Genomic DNA, 19,609 nt, shown 5'->3' on the forward strand with positions numbered 1-19,609 from the left:
TCTTGTGAGCTGGCCGCAACACCGCAGGATGGCTTCAGGCCCTAATCTGGTTCCGGCACGGCACGCTGAGCCTTTGGTTATTTCCTCTTCCTGGTGGGAAATGAGAGTTAAATTTGCCCGTCCAGACACCTCCAGCTAGTCTCTCATTGGTTCTCCCTATTCCTGTTCATCTTCCACAGAAATTGCAATCTGGGCCAAACAGGAGGTTAAAGACGCTGACTTTCCAAGAGGGAAGAGTGTTAGTAAAGCGTCTGGAATGTTGCACCCGAGTACAAGGGGAGGAAAAGTGAGACATATTTGAACACGTCTCCCGTTCACACGGTTGATCATACTCTGGGTTCCACATGCATGTTTTAGCTGAAGGAAGAATACCTTAAACCTGGAGAGTTGAGACCCGTGGAATGGGTACCATGCAATATGACTTCAAAGGGTCTTCATTTGCTCACCGAACCTCTCCAATCCTATCACTGCTGCGTTTATGCCCGTGTACACACGCTTGATTCTCTTTTGGAGACATAGCAATCCATAGGTTTTAAGATACTTACTAGTCAGGTACATTCTTAGGCGTTTAATATGGGGTGTTGAGTCCATTTCGTTGAGCAAGGAGTAGCTCTTGTCTATTCCATATTTGGCATAAGGAACTTTATCTGTGCTCATTTCAATCTCTGGTTTTATGCAGCACCACAACTCACCTTTCCCCTTAAGCAAGCATAAGTTGGTTTTGTAAATTTGAGACCCTGTTCTGTTCTCTAATTCAGTTCCTGTGTAGCCAAGTTTACATTCCGTGTATTAGTGATGTCTTATGATGTTTCTTTTTCTGTGTCTTATTTCAGTTAGAATCATCGTACCTGAATCCACTCATTATGCTGCTACGGGCCTGATGACATAGATTTCATTGCTGAGTGATACTGCATTGTACGTATGTACCACAAGTTCTTTATCCATTTTTCACTTTCTGTGATATTGAACTTGTACAGTAAACGAGGTTCTTGTAAACAGAGGCGTCTCAAACTTTGGGGTGGCTGTGTCTTTTTGATTTTAATTTCCCTAAGCTATAGGACCATAAGTGGAAGTGCCCTAGGCTTTGTTGCTTTGTTTTTTAGATGTTTCAAAAACACCATACACTTCTCCCGAATGTCTGTTGGCAATTTACAGCCCACCCATCAGCATAACAAGGCTCCCAGTTCTCCATGGCCTGTCCTGCCTTTCTGGATTTTACACTTTTTTCAGATGGCCCTTTTGACCTGGGGGAAGTGAGACTTCATTGTAGTGCAGATTTCCTTTGCAAGCTTGCTTGGTTTGCCAAAAAGGGCGTATGCATTTTTTCCTGAATATATTCAGGAAAAAACGCATACGCACTTTTTGGCTAAGTGCATCATTGTGGGCGCTCTGCCTCTTTTCCTATGCTTTCAATGCAATTCCAGTCTACCTCCTGAAATCGGTTTCCTGCAATTCTGCCCCGCTTTCAAGTCCTCTTGGCAGCCTTACTTCAGTATATTTTTGGACGATAGCTGTCATTTATAACTCTGCAGGTTTGTGAATTACAGTGCCCCTGAGCTCCTTTCTTCAACTCGCCTTCTTTTGAGCTGGCCGCAACACCGCAGGATGGCTTCAGGCCCTAATCTGGTTCCGGCACGGCACACTGAGCCTTTGGTTAATTGTTCTTCCTGGTGGGAAATGAGAGTTAAATTTGCCCGTCCAGACACCTCCAGCTAGTCTCTCATTGGTTCTCGCTATTCCTGTTCATCTTCCACAAAAATTGCAAACTGGGCCAAACATTAGGTTAAAGGCGCTGACCTTCCAAGTGGGGAGAGTGTTAGTAAAGCGTCTGGAATGTTGCACCCGAGTACCAGGGTACGAAAACTGAGACATATTTGAACACGTCTCCCGATCACATGGTTGATCATACTCTAGGTTCCACATGCATGTTTTAGCTGAAGGAAGAATACCTTAAACCTGGAGTGTTGAGACCCGTGGAATGGGTACTATGCAATATGACTTCAAAGGGTCTTCATTTGCTCACCGAACCTCTCCAATCCTATCACTGCTGCGTTTATGCCCCTGTACACACGCTTGATTCTCTTTTGGAGACATAGCAATCCATAGGTTTTAAGATACTTACTAGTCAGGTACATTCTTAGGCGTTTAATATGGGGTGTTGAGTCCATTTCGTTGAGCAAGGAGTAGCTCTTGTCTATTCCATATTTGGCTTAACGAACTTTATCTGTGCTCATTTCAATCTCTGGTTTTATGCAGCACCCCAACTCACCTTTCCCCTTAAGCAAGCATAAGTTGGTTTTCTAAATTTAAGACCCTGTTCTGTTTTGGAATTCAGTTCCTGTGTAGCCAAGTTTACATTCCGTGTATTAGTGATATCTTATGATGTTTCTTTTTCTGTGTGACTTATTTCAGTTAGAATCATCGTACCTGAATCCACTCATTGTACTGCTAAGGTCCTGATGACATAGATTTCATTGCTGAGCGATATTGCTTTGTAAGTAAATACCACAACTTCTTTATCCATTTTTCACTTTCTGCGATGTTGAACTTGTAATGTAAACGAGGTTCTTGTAAACAGAGCCGTCCCAAACTTTGGGATGGCTGTGTCTTTTTGAATTTAATTTCCCTAAGCTATATGACCGTAAGTGGAAGTGCCCTAGGCTCTGTTGCTTTGTTTTTAGATGTTTCAGGAAACACCATACACTTCTCCGGAGTGTCTGTTGGCAATTTACATCCCGCCCATCAGCATAACAAGGCACCCAGTTCTCCATGGCCTGTCCTGCCTTTCTGGATTTTATACTTTTTTCAGATGGCCCTTTTGACCGGGGGGATGTGAGACTTCATTGTAGTGCAGATTTCCTTTGCAAGCTTGCTTGGTTGGCCAAAAAGGGCGTATGCGTTTTTTCCTGAATATATTCAGGAAAAAACGCATACGCCCTTTTTGGCCAAGTGCATCATTGTGGACGTTCTGCCTCTTTTCCTATGCTTTCAATGCAATTCCAGTCTACCTCCTGAAATCGGTTTCCTGCAATTCTGCCCCGCTTTCAAGTCTTCTTGGCAGCCTTACTTCAGTATATTTTTGAATGATAGCTGTCATTTATAACTCTGCAGGTTTGTGAATAAGAGTGCCCCTGAGCTCCTTTCTTCAACTCGCTTTCTTTTGAGCTGGCCGCAACACCGCAGGATGGCTTCAGGCCCTAATCTGGTTCCAGCACGGCACGTTGCGCCTTTGGTTAATTCGTCTTTCTGGTGGGAAATGAGAGTTAAATTTGCCCGTCCAGACACATCCAGCTAGTCTCTCATTGGTTCTCGCTATTCCTGTTCATCTTCCGCAGAAATTGCAAACTGGGCCAAACAGGAGGTTAAAGGGACTGACTCTCCAAGTCGGGAGAGTGTTAGTAAAGCGTCTGGAATGTTTCACCCGAGTACCAGGGTACGAAATCTGAGACATATTTGAACACGTCTCCCGATCACATGGTTGATCATACTCTAGGTTCCACATGCATGTTTTAGCTGAAGGAAGAATACCTTAAACCTGGGTAGGTGAAACCCGTGGAATGGGTACCATGCAATATGACTTCAAAGGGTCTTCATTTGCTCACCGAACCTCTCCAATCCTATCACTGCTGCGTTTATGCCCCTGTACACACGCTTGATTCTCTTTTGGAGACATAGCAATCCATAGGTTTTAAGATACTTACTAGTCAGGTACATTCTTAGGCGTTTAATATGCGGTGTTGAGTCCATTTCGTTGAGCAAGGAGTAGCTCTTGTCTATTCCATATTTGGCTTAAGGAACTTTATCTGTGCTCATTTCAATCTCTGGTTTTATGCAGCACCCCAACTCACCTTTCCCCTTAACCAAGCATAAGTTGGTTTTCTAAATTTGAGACCCTGTTCTGTTTTGGAATTCAGTTCCTGTGTAGCCAAGTTTACATTCCGTGTATTAGTGATATCTTATGATGTTTCTTTTTCTGTGTGACTTATTTCAGTTAGAATCATCATACCTGAATCCACTCATTGTGCTGCTAAGGGCCTGATGACATAGATTTCATTGCTGAGTGATATTGCTTTGTAAGTAAATACCACAACTTCTTTATCCATTTTTCACTTTCTGCGATTTTGAACTTGTACTGTAAACGAGGTTCTTGTAAACAGAGCCGTCCCAAATTTTGGGGTGGCTGTGTCTTTTTGAATTTAATTTCCCTAAGCTATAGGACCGTAAGTGGAAGTGCCCTAGGCTCTGTTGCTTTGTTTTTTAGATGTTTCAGGAAACACCATACACTTCTGCGGAGTGTCTGTTGGCAATTTACATCCCGCCCATCAGCATAACAAGGCTCCCAGTTCTCCATGGCCTGTCCTGCCTTTCTGGATTTTACACTTTTTTCAGATGGCCCTTTTGACCGGGGGGATGTGAGACTTCATTGTAGTGCAGATTTCCTTTACAAGCTTGCTTGGTTGGCCAAAAAGGGCGTATGCGTTTTTTCCTGAATATATTCAGGAAAAAACGCATACGCCCTTTTTGGCCAAGTGCATCATTGTGGACGTTCTGCCTCTTTTCCTATGCTTTCAATGCAATTCCAGTCTACCTCCTGAAATCGGTTTCCTGCAATTCTGCCCCGCTTTCAAGTCCTCTTGGCAGCCTTACTTCAGTCTATTTTTGGACGATAGCTGTCATTTATAACTCTGCAGGTTTGTGAATTACAGTGCCCCTGAGCTCCTTTCTTCAACTCGCTTTCTTGTGACCTGGCCGCAACACCGCAGGATGGCTTCAGGCCCTAATCTGGTTCCGGCATGGCATGCTGAGTCTTTGGTTATTTCCTCTTCCTGGTGGGAAATGAGAGTTAAATTTGCCCGTCCAGACACCTCCAGCTAGTCTCTCATTGGTCTCCCTATTCCTGTTCATCTTCCACAGAAATTGCAAACTGGGCCAAACAGGAGGTTAAAGGCGCTGACTCTCCAAGGGGGAGAGTGTTAGTAAAGCGTCTGGAATGTTGCACCCGAGTACCAGGGGAGGAAAACTGAAACATATTTGAAAACGTCTCCCGTTCCCATGGTTCATCGTACTCTGGGTTCCACATGCATGTTTTAGCTGAAGGAAGAATACCTTAAACCTGGAGAGTTGAGACCCGTGGAATGGGTACCATGCAATATGACTTCAAAGGTCTTCATTTGCTCACCGAACCTCTCCAATCCTATCACTGCTGCGTTTATGTCCCTGTACACACGCTTGATTCTCTTTTGGAGACATAGCAATCCATAGGTTTTAAGATACTTACTAGTCAGGTACATTCTTAGGCGTTTAATATGGGGTGTTGAGTCCATTTCGTTGAGCAAGGAATAGCTCTTGTCTATTCCATATTTGGCTTAAGGAACTTTATCTGTGCTCATTTCAATCTCTGGTTTTATGCAGCACCCCAACTCACCTTTCCCCTTAAGCAAGCATAAGTTGGTTTTCTAAATTTGAGACCCTGTTCTGTTTTGGAATTCAGTTCCTGTGTAGCCAAGTTTACATTCCGTGTATTAGTGATATCTTATGATGTTTCTTTTTCTGTGTGACTTATTTCAGTTAGAATCATCGTACCTGAATCCACTCATTATGCTGCTACGGGCCTGATGACATAGATCTCATTGCTGAGTGATACTTCATTGTACGTAAGTACCACAAGTTCTTTATCCATTTTTCACTTTCTGTGATATTGAACTTGTATGGTAAACGAGGTTCTTGTAAACAGAGGCGTCCCAAACATTGGGGTGGCTGTGTCTTTTTGATTTTAATTTCCCTAAGCTATAGGACCATAAGTGGAAGTGCCCTAGGCTCTGTTGCTTTGTTTTTTAGATGTTTCAGGAAACACCATACACTTCTCCCGAGTGTCTGTTGGCAATTTACATCCCGCCCATCAGCATAACAAGGCTCCCAGTTCTCCATGGCCTGTCCTGCCTTTCTGGATTTTACACTTTTTTCAGATGGCCCTTTTGACCGGGGGGATGTGAGACTTCATTGTAGTGCAGATTTCCTTTGCAAGCTTGCTTGGTTGGCCAAAAAGGGCGTATGCGTTTTTTCCTGAATATATTCAGGAAAAAACGCATACGCCCTTTTTGGCCAAGTGCATCATTGTGGACGTTCTGCCTCTTTTCCTATGCTTTCAATGCAATTCCAGTCTACCTCCTGAAATCGGTTTCCTGCAATTCTGCACCGCTTTCAAGTCCTCTTGGCAGCCTTACTTCAGTCTATCTTTGGACGATAGCTGTCATTTATAACTCTGCAGGTTTGTGAATTACAGTGCGCCTGAGCTCCTTCAACTCGCTTTCTTGTGACCTGGCCGCAACACCGCAGGATGGCTTCAGGCCCTAATCTGGTTCCGGCACGGCATGCTGAGCCTTTGGTTAATTCCTCTTCCTGGTGGGAAATGAGAGTTAAATTTGCCCGTCCAGACACCTCCAGCTAGTCTCTCATTGGTTCTCGCTATTCCTGTTCATCTTCCGCAGAAATTGCAAACTGGGCCAAACAGGAGGTTAAAGGGACTGACTCTCCAAGTCGGGAGAGTGTTAGTAAAGCGTCTGGAATGTTGCACCCGAGTACCAGGGTACGAAAACTGAGACATGTTTGAACATGTCTCCCGATCACATGGTTGATCATACTCTAGGTTCCACATGCATGTTTTAGCTGAAGGAAGAATACCTTAAACCTGGGTAGGTGAAACCCGTGGAATGGGTACCATGCAATATGACTTCAAAGGGTCTTCATTTGCTCACGAACCTCTCCAATCCTATCACTGCTGCGTTTATGCCCCTGTACACATGCTTGATTCTCTTTCGGAGACATAGCAATCCATAGGTTTTAAGATACTTACTAGTCAGGTACATTCTTAGGCGTTTAATATGCGGTGTTGAGTCCATTTCGTTGAGCAAGGAGTAGCTCTTGTCTATTCCATATTTGGCTTAAGGAACTTTATCTGTGCTCATTTCGATCTCTGGTTTTATGCAGCACCCCAACTCACCTTTACCCTTAATTAAGCATAAGTTGTTTTTCTAAATTTGAGACCCTGTTCTGTTCTGTAATTCATTTCCTGTGTAGCCAAGTTTATTGCGTGTATTACTGATATCTTATGATGTTTCTTTTTCTGTGTGACTTTTTTCAGTTAGAATCATCATACCTGAATCCACTCATTGTGCTGCTAAGGGCCTGATGACATAGATTTCATTGCTGAGTGATATTGCTTTGTAAGTAAATACCACAACTTCTTTATCCATTTTTCACTTCCTGCGATGTTGAACTTGTACTGTAAACGAGGTTCTTGTAAACAGAGGCGTCCCAAATTTTGGGGTGGCTGTGTCTTTTTGATTTTAATTTCCCTAAGCTATAGGACCATAAGTGGAAGTGCCCTAGGCTCTGTTGCTTTGTTTTTTAGATGTTTCAGGAAACACCATACACTTCTGCGGAGTGTCTGTTGGCAATTTACATCCCGCCCATCAGCATAACAAGGCTCCCAGTTCTCCATGGCCTGTCCTGCCTTTCTGGATTTTACACTTTTTTCAGATGGCCCTTTTGACCGGGGGGAAGTGAGACTTCATTGTAGTGCAGATTTCCTTTGCAAGCTTGCTTGGTTGGCCAAAAACGGCATATGCGTTTTTTCCTGAATATATTTAGGAAAAAACGCATACGCCCTTTTTGGCCAAGTGCATCATTGTGGACGTTCTGCCTCTTTTCCTATGCTTTCAATGCAATTCCAGTCTACCTCCTGAAATCGGTTTCCTGCAATTCTGCCCCGCTTTCAAGTCCTCTTGGCAGCCTTACTTCAGTATATTTTTGGATGATAGCTGTCATTTATAACTCTGCAGGTTTGTGAATAACAGTGCCCCTGAGCTCCTTTCTTCAACTCGCTTTCTTTTGAGCTGGCCGCAACACCGCAGGATGGCTTCAGGCCCTAATCTGGTTCCAGCACGGCACGCTGAGCCTTTGGTTAATTCCTCTTCCTGGTGGGAAATGAGAGTTAAATTTGCCCGTCCAGACACCTCCAGCTAGTCTCTCATTGGTTCTCGCTATTCCTGTTCATCTTCCGCAGAAATTGCAAACTGGGCCAAACAGGAGGTTAAAGGGACTGACTCTCCAAGTCGGGAGAGTGTTAGTAAAGCGTCTGGAATGTTGCACCCGAGTACCAGGGTACGAAATCTGAGACATATTTGAACACGTCTCCCGATCACATGGTTGATCATACTCTAGGTTCCACATGCATGTTATAGCTGAAGGAAGAATACCTTAAACCTGGAGAGTTGAAACCCGTGGAATGGGTACCATGCAATATGACTTCAAAGGGTCTTCATTTGCTCACCGAACCTCTCCAATCCTATCACTGCTGCGTTTATGCCCCTGTACACACGCTTGATTCTCTTTTGGAGACATAGCAATCCATAGGTTTTAAGATACTTACTAGTCAGGTACATTCTTAGGCGTTTAATATGGGGTGTTGAGTCCATTTCATTGAGCAAGGAGTAGCTCTTGTCTATTCCATATTTGGCTTAAGGAACATTATCTGTGCTCATTTCAATCTCTGGTTTTATGCAGCTCCCCAACTCACCTTTCCCCTTAAGCAAGCATAAGTTGGTTTTCTAAATTTGAGACCCTGTTCTGTTCTGTAATTCAGTTCCTGTGTAGCCAAGTTTACATTCCGTGTATTACTGATATCTTATGATGTTTCCTTTTCTGTGTGACTTATTTCAGTTAGAATCATCGTACCTGAATCCACTCATTGTGTTGCTAAGGGCCTGATGACATAGATTTCATTGCTGAGTGATATTGCTTTGTACGTAAGTACCACAAGTTCTTTATCCATTTTTCACTTTCTGCGATGTTGAACTTGTACTGTAAACGAGGTTCTTGTAAACAGAGGCGTCCCAAACTTTGGGGTGGCTGTGTCTTTTTTATTTTAATTTCCCTAAGCTATAGGACCATAAGTGGAAGTGCCCTAGGCTCTGTTGCTTTGTTTTTTAGATGTTTCAGGAAACACCATACACTTCTCCCAAGTGGCTGTTGGCAATTTCCATCCCGCCCATCAGCATAACAAGGCTCCCAGTTCTCCATGGCCTCTCCTGCCTTTCTGGATTTTACACTTTTTTCAGATGGCCCTTTTGACCGGGGGGGAAGTGAGACTTCATTGTAGTGCAGATTTCCTTTGCAAGCTTGCTTGGTTGGCCAAAAAGGGCGTATGCGTTTTTTCCTGAATATATTTAGGAAAAAACGCATACGCCCTTTTTGGCCAAGTGCATCATTGTGGACGTTCTGCCTCTTTTCCTATGCTTTCAATGCAATTCCAGTCTACCTCCTGAAATCGGTTTCCTGCAATTCTGCCCCGCTTTCAAGTCTTCTTGGCAGCCTTACTTCAGTATATTTTTGAATGATAGCTGTCATTTATAACTCTGCAGGTTTGTGAATAACAGTGCCCCTGAGCTCCTTTCTTCAACTCGCTTTCTTTTGAGCTGGCCGCAACACCGCAGGATGGCTTCAGGCCCTAATCTGGTTCCAGCACGGCACGCTGCGCCTTTGGTTAATTCGTCTTCCTGGTGGGAAATGAGAGTTAAATTTGCCCGTCCAGACACATCCAGCTAGTCTCTCATTGGTTCTCGCTATTCCTGTTCATCTTCCGCAGAAATTGCAAACTGGGCCAAACAGGAGGTTAAAGGGACTGACTCTCCAAGTCGGGAGAGTGTTAGTAAAGCGTCTGGAATGTTTCACCCGAGTACCAGGGTACGAAATCTGAGACATATTTGAACACGTCTCCCGATCACATGGTTGATCATACTCTAGGTTCCACATGCATGTTTTAGCTGAAGGAAGAATACCTTAAACCTGGGTAGGTGAAACCCGTGGAATGGGTACCATGCAATATGACTTCAAAGGGTCTTCATTTGCTCACCGAACCTCTCCAATCCTATCACTGCTGCGTTTATGCCCCTGTACACACGCTTGATTCTCTTTTGGAGACATAGCAATCCATAGGTTTTAAGATACTTACTAGTCAGGTACATTCTTAGGCGTTTAATATGCGGTGTTGAGTCCATTTCGTTGAGCAAGGAGTAGCTCTTGTCTATTCCATATTTGGCTTAAGGAACTTTATCTGTGCTCATTTCAATCTCTGGTTTTATGCAGCACCCCAACTCACCTTTACCCTTAAGCAAGCATAAGTTGGTTTTCTAAATTTGAGACCCTGTTCTGTTTTGGAATTCAGTTCCTGTGTAGCCAAGTTTACATTCCGTGTATTAGTGATATCTTATGATGTTTCTTTTTCTGTGTGACTTATTTCAGTTAGAATCATCATACCTGAATCCACTCATTGTGCTGCTAAGGGCCTGATGACATAGATTTCATTGCTGAGTGATATTGCTTTGTAAGTAAATACCACAAATTCTTTATCCATTTTTCACTTTCTGCGATTTTGAACTTGTACTGTAAACGAGGTTCTTGTAAACAGAGCCGTCCCAAATTTTGGGGTGGCTGTGTCTTTTTGAATTTAATTTCCCTAAGCTATAGGACCGTAAGTGGAAGTGCCCTAGGCTCTGTTGCTTTGTTTTTTAGATGTTTCAGGAAACACCATACACTTCTGCGGAGTGTCTGTTGGCAATTTACATCCCGCCCATCAGCATAACAAGGCTCCCAGTTCTCCATGGCCTGTCCTGCCTTTCTGGATTTTACACTTTTTTCAGATGGCCCTTTTGACCGGGGGGATGTGAGACTTCATTGTAGTGCAGATTTCCTTTACAAGCTTGCTTGGTTGGCCAAAAAGGGCGTATGCGTTTTTTCCTGAATATATTCAGGAAAAAACGCATACGCCCTTTTTGGCCAAGTGCATCATTGTGGACGTTCTGCCTCTTTTCCTATGCTTTCAATGCAATTCCAGTCTACCTCCTGAAATCGGTTTCCTGCAATTCTGCCCCGCTTTCAAGTCCTCTTGGCAGCCTTACTTCAGTCTATTTTTGGACGATAGCTGTCATTTATAACTCTGCAGGTTTGTGAATTACAGTGCCCCTGAGCTCCTTTCTTCAACTCGCTTTCTTGTGAGCTGACCGCAACACCGCAGGATGGCTTCAGGCCCTAATCTGGTTCCGGCATGGCATGCTGAGTCTTTGGTTATTTCCTCTTCCTGGTGGGAAATGAGAGTTAAATTTGCCCGTCCAGACACCTCCAGCTAGTCTCTCATTGGTCTCCCTATTCCTGTTCATCTTCCACAGAAATTGCAAACTGGGCCAAACAGGAGGTTAAAGGCGCTGACTCTCCAAGGGGGAGAGTGTTAGTAAAGCGTCTGGAATGTTGCACCCGAGTACCAAGGGAGGAAAACTGAAACATATTTGAACACGTCTCCCGTTCCCATGGTTCATCGTACTCTGGGTTCCACATGCATGTTTTAGCTGAAGGAAGAATACCTTAAACCTGGAGAGTTGAGACCCGTGGAATGGGTACCATGCAATATGACTTCAAAGGTCTTCATTTGCTCACCGAACCTCTCCAATCCTATCACTGCTGCGTTTATGTCCCTGTACACACGCTTGATTCTCTTTTGGAGACATAGCAATCCATAGGTTTTAAGATACTTACTAGTCAGGTACATTCTTAGGCGTTTAATATGGGGTGTTGAGTCCATTTCGTTGAGCAAGGAATAGCTCTTGTCTATTCCATATTTGGCTTAAGGAAATTTATCTGTGCTCATTTCAATCTCTGGTTTTATGCAGCACCCCAACTCACCTTTCCCCTTAAGCAAGCATAAGTTGGTTTTCTAAATTTGAGACCCTGTTCTGTTTTGGAATTCAGTTCCTGTGTAGCCAAGTTTACATTCCGTGTATTAGTGATATCTTATGATGTTTCTTTTTCTGTGTGACTTATTTCAGTTAGAATCATCGTACCTGAATCCACTCATTATGCTGCTACGGGCCTGATGACATAGATTTCATTGCTGAGTGATACTTCATTGTACGTAAGTACCACAAGTTCTTTATCCATTTTTCACTTTCTGTGATATTGAACTTGTATGGTAAACGAGGTTCTTGTAAACAGAGGCGTCCCAAACATTGGGGTGGCTGTGTCTTTTTGATTTTAATTTCCCTAAGCTATAGGACCATAAGTGGAAGTGCCCTAGGCTCTGTTGCTTTGTTTTTTAGATGTTTCAGGAAACACCATACACTTCTGCGGAGTGTCTGTTGGCAATTTACATCCCGCCCATCAGCATAACAAGGCTCCCAGTTCTCCATGGCCTGTCCTGCCTTTCTGGATTTTACACTTTTTTCAGATGGCCCTTTTGACCGGGGGGAAGTGAGACTTCATTGTAGTGCAGATTTCCTTTGCAAGCTTGCTTGGTTGGCCAAAAACGGCATATGCGTTTTTTCCTGAATATATTTAGGAAAAAACGCATACGCCCTTTTTGGCCAAGTGCATCATTGTGTACGTTCTGCCTCTTTTCCTATGCTTTCAATGCAATTCCAGTCTACCTCCTGAAATCGGTTTCCTGCAATTCTGCCCCGCTTTCAAGTCCTCTTGGCAGCCTTACTTCAGTATATTTTTGGATGATAGCTGTCATTTATAACTCTGCAGGTTTGTGAATAACAGTGCCCCTGAGCTCCTTTCTTCAACTCGCTTTCTTTTGAGCTGGCCGCAACACCGCAGGATGGCTTCAGGCCCTAATCTGGTTCCAGCACGGCACGCTGAGCCTTTGGTTAATTCCTCTTCCTGGTGGGAAATGAGAGTTAAATTTGCCCGTCCAGACACCTCCAGCTAGTCTCTCATTGGTTCTCGCTATTCCTGTTCATCTTCCGCAGAAATTGCAAACTGGGCCAAACAGGAGGTTAAAGGGACTGACTCTCCAAGTCGGGAGAGTGTTAGTAAAGCGTCTGGAATGTTGCACCCGAGTACCAGGGTACGAAATCTGAGACATATTTGAACACGTCTCCCGATCACATGGTTGATCATACTCTAGGTTCCACATGCATGTTATAGCTGAAGGAAGAATACCTTAAACCTGGAGAGTTGAAACCCGTGGAATGGGTACCATGCAATATGACTTCAAAGGGTCTTCATTTGCTCACCGAACCTCTCCAATCCTATCACTGCTGCGTTTATGCCCCTGTACACACGCTTGATTCTCTTTTGGAGACATAGCAATCCATAGGTTTTAAGATACTTACTAGTCAGGTACATTCTTAGGCGTTTAATATGGGGTGTTGAGTCCATTTCATTGAGCAAGGAGTAGCTCTTGTCTATTCCATATTTGGCTTAAGGAACATTATCTGTGCTCATTTCAATCTCTGGTTTTATGCAGCTCCCCAACTCACCTTTCCCCTTAAGCAAGCATAAGTTGGTTTTCTAAATTTGAGACCCTGTTCTGTTCTGTAATTCAGTTCCTGTGTAGCCAAGTTTACATTCCGTGTATTACTGATATCTTATGATGTTTCCTTTTCTGTGTGACTTATTTCAGTTAGAATCATCGTACCTGAATCCACTCATTGTGTTGCTAAGGGCCTGATGACATAGATTTCATTGCTGAGTGATATTGCTTTGTACGTAAGTACCACAAGTTCTTTATCCATTTTTCACTTTCTGCGATGTTGAACTTGTACTGTAAACGAGGTTCTTGTAAACAGAGGCGTCCCAAACTTTGGGGTGGCTGTGTCTTTTTTATTTTAATTTCCCTAAGCTATAGGACCATAAGTGGAAGTGCCCTAGGCTCTGTTGCTTTGTTTTTTAGATGTTTCAGGAAACACCATACACTTCTCCGGAGTGTCTGTTGGCAATTTCCATCCCGCCCATCAGCATAACAAGGCTCCCAGTTCTCCATGGCCTCTCCTGCCTTTCTGGATTTTACACTTTTTTCAGATGGCCCTTTTGACCGGGGGGGAAGTGAGACTTCATTGTAGTGCAGATTTCCTTTGCAAGCTTGCTTGGTTGGCCAAAAAGGGCGTATGCGTTTTTTCCTGAATATATTTAGGAAAAAACGCATACGCCCTTTTTGGCCAAGTGCATCATTGTGGACGTTCTGCCTCTTTTCCTATGCTTTCAATGCAATTCCAGTCTACCTCCTGAAATCGGTTTCCTGCAATTCTGCCCCGCTTTCAAGTCTTCTTGGCAGCCTTACTTCAGTCTATTTTTGAATGATAGCTGTCATTTATAACTCTGCAGGTTTGTGAATAACAGTGCCCCTGAGCTCCTTTCTTCAACTCGCTTTCTTTTGAGCTGGCCGCAACACCGCAGGATGGCTTCAGGCCCTAATCTGGTTCCAGCACGGCACGCTGCGCCTTTGGTTAATTCGTCTTCCTGGTGGGAAATGAGAGTTAAATTTGCCCGTCCAGACACATCCAGCTAGTCTCTCATTGGTTCTCGCTATTCCTGTTCATCTTCCGCAGAAATTGCAAACTGGGCCAAACAGGAGGTTAAAGGGACTGACTCTCCAAGTCGGGAGAGTGTTAGTAAAGCGTCTGGAATGTTTCACCCGAGTACCAGGGTACGAAATCTGAGACATATTTGAACACGTCTCCCGATCACATGGTTGATCATACTCTAGGTTCCACATGCATGTTTTAGCTGAAGGAAGAATACCTTAAACCTGGGTAGGTGAAACCCGTGGAATGGGTACCATGCAATATGACTTCAAAGGGTCTTCATTTGCTCACCGAACCTCTCCAATCCTATCACTGCTGCGTTTATGCCCCTGTACACACGCTTGATTCTCTTTTGGAGACATAGCAATCCATAGGTTTTAAGATACTTACTAGTCAGGTACATTCTTAGGCGTTTAATATGCGGTGTTGAGTCCATTTCGTTGAGCAAGGAGTAGCTCTTGTCTATTCCATATTTGGCTTAAGGAACTTTATCTGTGCTCATTTCAATCTCTGGTTTTATGCAGCACCCCAACTCACCTTTACCCTTAATTAAGCATAAGTTGTTTTTCTAAATTTGAGACCCTGTTCTGTTCTGTAATTCATTTCCTGTGTAGCCAAGTTTATTGCGTGTATTACTGATATCTTATGATGTTTCTTTTTCTGTGTGACTTTTTTCAGTTAGAATCATCATACCTGAATCCACTCATTGTGCTGCTAAGGGCCTGATGACATAGATTTCATTGCTGAGTGATATTGCTTTGTAAGTAAATACCACAACTTCTTTATCCATTTTTCACTTCCTGCGATGTTGAACTTGTACTGTAAACGAGGTTCTTGTAAACAGAGGCGTCCCAAACTTTGGGGTGGCTGTGTCTTTTTGATTTTAATTTCCCTAAGCTATTGGACCATAAGTGGAAGTGCCCTAGGCTCTGTTGCTTTGTTTTTTAGATGTTTCAGGAAACACCATACACTTCTGCGGAGTGTCTGTTGGCAATTTACATCCCGCCCATCAGCATAACAAGGCTCCCAGTTCTCCATGGCCTGTCCTGCCTTTCTGGATTTTACACTTTTTTCAGATGGCCCTTTTGACCGGGGGGAAGTGAGACTTCATTGTAGTGCAGATTTCCTTTGCAAGCTTGCTTGGTTGGCCAAAAACGGCATATGCGTTTTTTCCTGAATATATTTAGGAAAAAACGCATACGCCCTTTTTGGCCAAGTGCATCATTGTGGACGTTCTGCCTCTTTTCCTATGCTTTCAATGCAATTCCAGTCTACCTCCTGAAATCGGTTTCCTGCAATTCTGCCCCGCTTTCAAGTCCTCTTGGCAGCCTTACTTCAGTCTATTTTTGGACGATAGCTGTCATTTATAACTCTGCAGGTTTGTGAATTACAGTGCCCCTGAGCTCCTTTCTTCAACTCGCTTTCTTTTGAGCTGGCCGCAACACCGCAGGATGGCTTCAGGCCCTAATCTGGTTCCAGCACGGCACGCTGAGCCTTTGGTTAATTCCTCTTCCTGGTGGGAAATGAGAGTTAAATTTGCCCGTCCAGACACCTCCAGCTAGTCTCTCATTGGTTCTCGCTATTCCTGTTCATCTTCCGCAGAAATTGCAAACTGGGCCAAACAGGAGGTTAAAGGGACTGACTCTCCAAGTCGGGAGAGTGTTAGTAAAGCGTCTGGAATGTTGCACCCGAGTACCAGGGTACGAAATCTGAGACATATTTGAACACGTCTCCCGATCACATGGTTGATCATACTCTAGGTTCCACATGCATGTTATAGCTGAAGGAAGAATACCTTAAACCTGGGTAGGTGAAACCCGTGGAATGGGTACCATGCAATATGACTTCAAAGGGTCTTCATTTGCTCACCGAACCTCTCCAATCCTATCACTGCTGCGTTTATGCCCCTGTACACACGCTTGATTCTCTTTTGGAGACATAGCAATCCATAGGTTTTAAGATACTTACTAGTCAGGTACATTCTTAGGCGTTTAATATGGGGTGTTGAGTCCATTTCGTTGAGCAAGGAGTAGCTCTTGTCTATTCCATATTTGGCTTAAGGAACTTTATCTGTGCTCATTTCAATCTCTGGTTTTATGCAGCTCCCCAACTCACCTTTCCCCTTAAGCAAGCATAAGTTGGTTTTCTAAATTTGAGACCCTGTTCTGTTCTGTAATTCAGTTCCTGTGTAGCCAAGTTTACATTCTGTGTATTACTGATATCTTATGATGTTTCTTTTTCTGTGTGACTTATTTCAGTTAGAATCATCGTACCTGAATCCACTCATTGTGTTGCTAAGGGCCTGATGACATAGATTTCATTGCTGAGTGATATTGCTTTGTACGTAAGTACCACAAGTTCTTTATCCATTTTTCACTTTCTGCGATGTTGAACTTGTACTGTAAACGAGGTTCTTGTAAACAGAGGCGTCCCAAATTTTGGGGTGGCTGTGTCTTTTTGATTTTAATTTCCCTAAGCTATGGGACCATAAGTGGAAGTGCCCTAGGCTCTGTTGCTTTGTTTTTTAGATGTTTCAGGAAACACCATACACTTCTCCGGAGTGTCTGTTGGCAATTTACATCCCGCCCATCAGCATAACAAGGCTCCCAGTTCTCCATGGCCTGTCCTGCCTTTCTGGATTTTACAGTTTTTTCAGATGGCCCTTTTGACCGGGTGGAAGTGAGACTTCATTGTAGTGCAGGTTTCCTTTGCAAGCTTGCTTGGTTGGCCAAAAAGGGCGTATGCGTTTTTTCCTGAATATATTCAGGAAAAAACGCATACGCCCTTTTTGGCCAATTGCATCATTGTGGACGTTCTGCCTCTTTTCCTATGCTTTCAATGCAATTCCAGTCTACCTCCTGAAATCGGTTTCCTGCAATTCTGCCCCGCTTTCAAGTCCTCTTGGCAGCCTTACTTCAGTATATTTTTTGACGATAGCTGTCATTTATAACTCTGCAGGTTTGTGAATTACAGTGCCCCTGAGCTCCTTTCTTCAACTCGCTTTCTTGTGAGCTGGCCGCAACACCGCAGGATGGCTTCAGGCCCTAATCTGGTTCCGGCACGGCATGCTGAGTCTTTGGTTATTTCCTCTTCCTGGTGGGAAATGAGAGTTAAATTTGCCCGTCCAGACACCTCCAGCTAGTCTCTCATTGGTTCTCCCTATTCCTGTTCATCTTCCACAGAAATTGCAAACTGGGCCAAACAGGAGGTTAAAGGCGCTGACTCTCCAAGGGGGAGAGTGTTAGTAAAGCGTCTGGAATGTTGCACCCGAGTACCAGGGTACGAAAACTGAGACATATTTGAACACGTCTCCCATTCCCATGGTTCATCGTACTCTGGGTTCCACATGCATGTTTTAGCTGAAGGAAGAATACCTTAAACCTGGAGAGTTGAGACCCGTGGAATGGGTACCATGCAATATGAATTCAAAGGTCTTCATTTGCTCACCGAATCTCTCCAATCCTATCACTGCTGCGTTTATGTCCCTGTGCACACGCTTGATTCTCTTTTGGAGACATAGCAATCCATAGGTTTTAAGATACTTACTAGTCAGGTACATTCTTAGGCGTTTAATATGCGGTGTTGAGTCCATTTCGTTGAGCAAGGAATAGCTCTTGTCTATTCCATATTTGGCTTAAGGAACTTTATCTGTGCTCATTTCAATCTCTGGTTTTATGCAGCACCCCAACTCACCTTTCCCCTTAAGCAAGCATAAGTTGGTTTTCTAAATTTGAGACCCTGTTCTGTTTTGGAATTCAGTTCCTGTGTAGCCAAGTTTACATTCCGTGTATTACTGATATCTTATGATGTTTCTTTTTCTGTGTGACTTATTTCAGTTAGAATCATCGTACCTGAATCCACTCATTGTGCTGCTAAGGGCCTGATGACATAGATTTCATTGCTGAGTGATATTGCTTTGTACGTAAGTACCACAAGTTCTTTATCCATTTTTCACTTTCTGCGATGTTGAACTTGTACTGTAAATGAGGTTCTTGTAAACAGAGGCGTCCCAAACTTTGGGGTGGCTGTGTCTTTTTTATTTTAATTTCCCTAAGCTATAGGACCATAAGTGGAAGTGCCCTAGGCTCTGTTGCTTTGTTTTTTAGATGTTTCAGGAAACACCATACACTTCTCCCAAGTGGCTGTTGGCAATTTCCATCCCGCCCATCAGCATAACAAGGCTCCCAGTTCTCCATGGCCTCTCCTGCCTTTCTGGATTTTACACTTTTTTCAGATGGCCCTTTTGACCGGGGGGGAAGTGAGACTTCATTGTAGTGCAGATTTCCTTTGCAAGCTTGCTTGGTTGGCCAAAAAGGGCGTATGCGTTTTTTCCTGAATATATTTAGGAAAAAACGCATACGCCCTTTTTGGCCAAGTGCATCATTGTGGACGTTCTGCCTCTTTTCCTATGCTTTCAATGCAATTCCAGTCTACCTCCTGAAATCGGTTTCCTGCAATTCTGCCCCGCTTTCAAGTCTTCTTGGCAGCCTTACTTCAGTATATTTTTGAATGATAGCTGTCATTTATAACTCTGCAGGTTTGTGAATAAGAGTGCCCCTGAGCTCCTTTCTTCAACTCGCTTTCTTTTGAGCTGGCCGCAACACCGCAGGATGGCTTCAGGCCCTAATCTGGTTCCAGCACGGCACGTTGCGCCTTTGGTTAATTCGTCTTTCTGGTGGGAAATGAGAGTTAAATTTGCCCGTCCAGACACATCCAGCTAGTCTCTCATTGGTTCTCGCTATTCCTGTTCATCTTCCGCAGAAATTGCAAACTGGGCCAAACAGGAGGTTAAAGGGACTGACTCTCCAAGTCGGGAGAGTGTTAGTAAAGCGTCTGGAATGTTTCACCCGAGTACCAGGGTACGAAATCTGAGACATATTTGAACACGTCTCCCGATCACATGGTTGATCATACTCTAGGTTCCACATGCATGTTTTAGCTGAAGGAAGAATACCTTAAACCTGGGTAGGTGAAACCCGTGGAATGGGTACCATGCAATATGACTTCAAAGGGTCTTCATTTGCTCACCGAACCTCTCCAATCCTATCACTGCTGCGTTTATGCCCCTGTACACACGCTTGATTCTCTTTTGGAGACATAGCAATCCATAGGTTTTAAGATACTTACTAGTCAGGTACATTCTTAGGCGTTTAATATGCGGTGTTGAGTCCATTTCGTTGAGCAAGGAGTAGCTCTTGTCTATTCCATATTTGGCTTAAGGAACTTTATCTGTGCTCATTTCAATCTCT

General features: G+C 43.7%; 1 long non-coding RNA gene across 2 annotated transcripts in view; it reads left to right on the plus strand.

Annotated features, from left to right (window-relative positions):
* Positions 1-2,467: 2,467 nt before the first annotated feature.
* The window catches only part of LOC307190095, a 93,177-nt gene continuing 76,035 nt past the window's right edge, over positions 2,468-19,609 (plus strand). For both annotated transcript variants that reach the window (XR_013829404.1, XR_013829405.1), the window contains exon 1: positions 2,468-2,494. This is a non-coding gene — a long non-coding RNA (uncharacterized lncRNA). The remainder of the gene's footprint in view (positions 2,495-19,609) is intronic.

Source organism: Stenella coeruleoalba (genome assembly GCF_951394435.1).
Source record: "Stenella coeruleoalba genome assembly, chromosome: 8".
NCBI classification, from domain to species: Eukaryota; Metazoa; Chordata; class Mammalia; order Artiodactyla; family Delphinidae; genus Stenella; species Stenella coeruleoalba.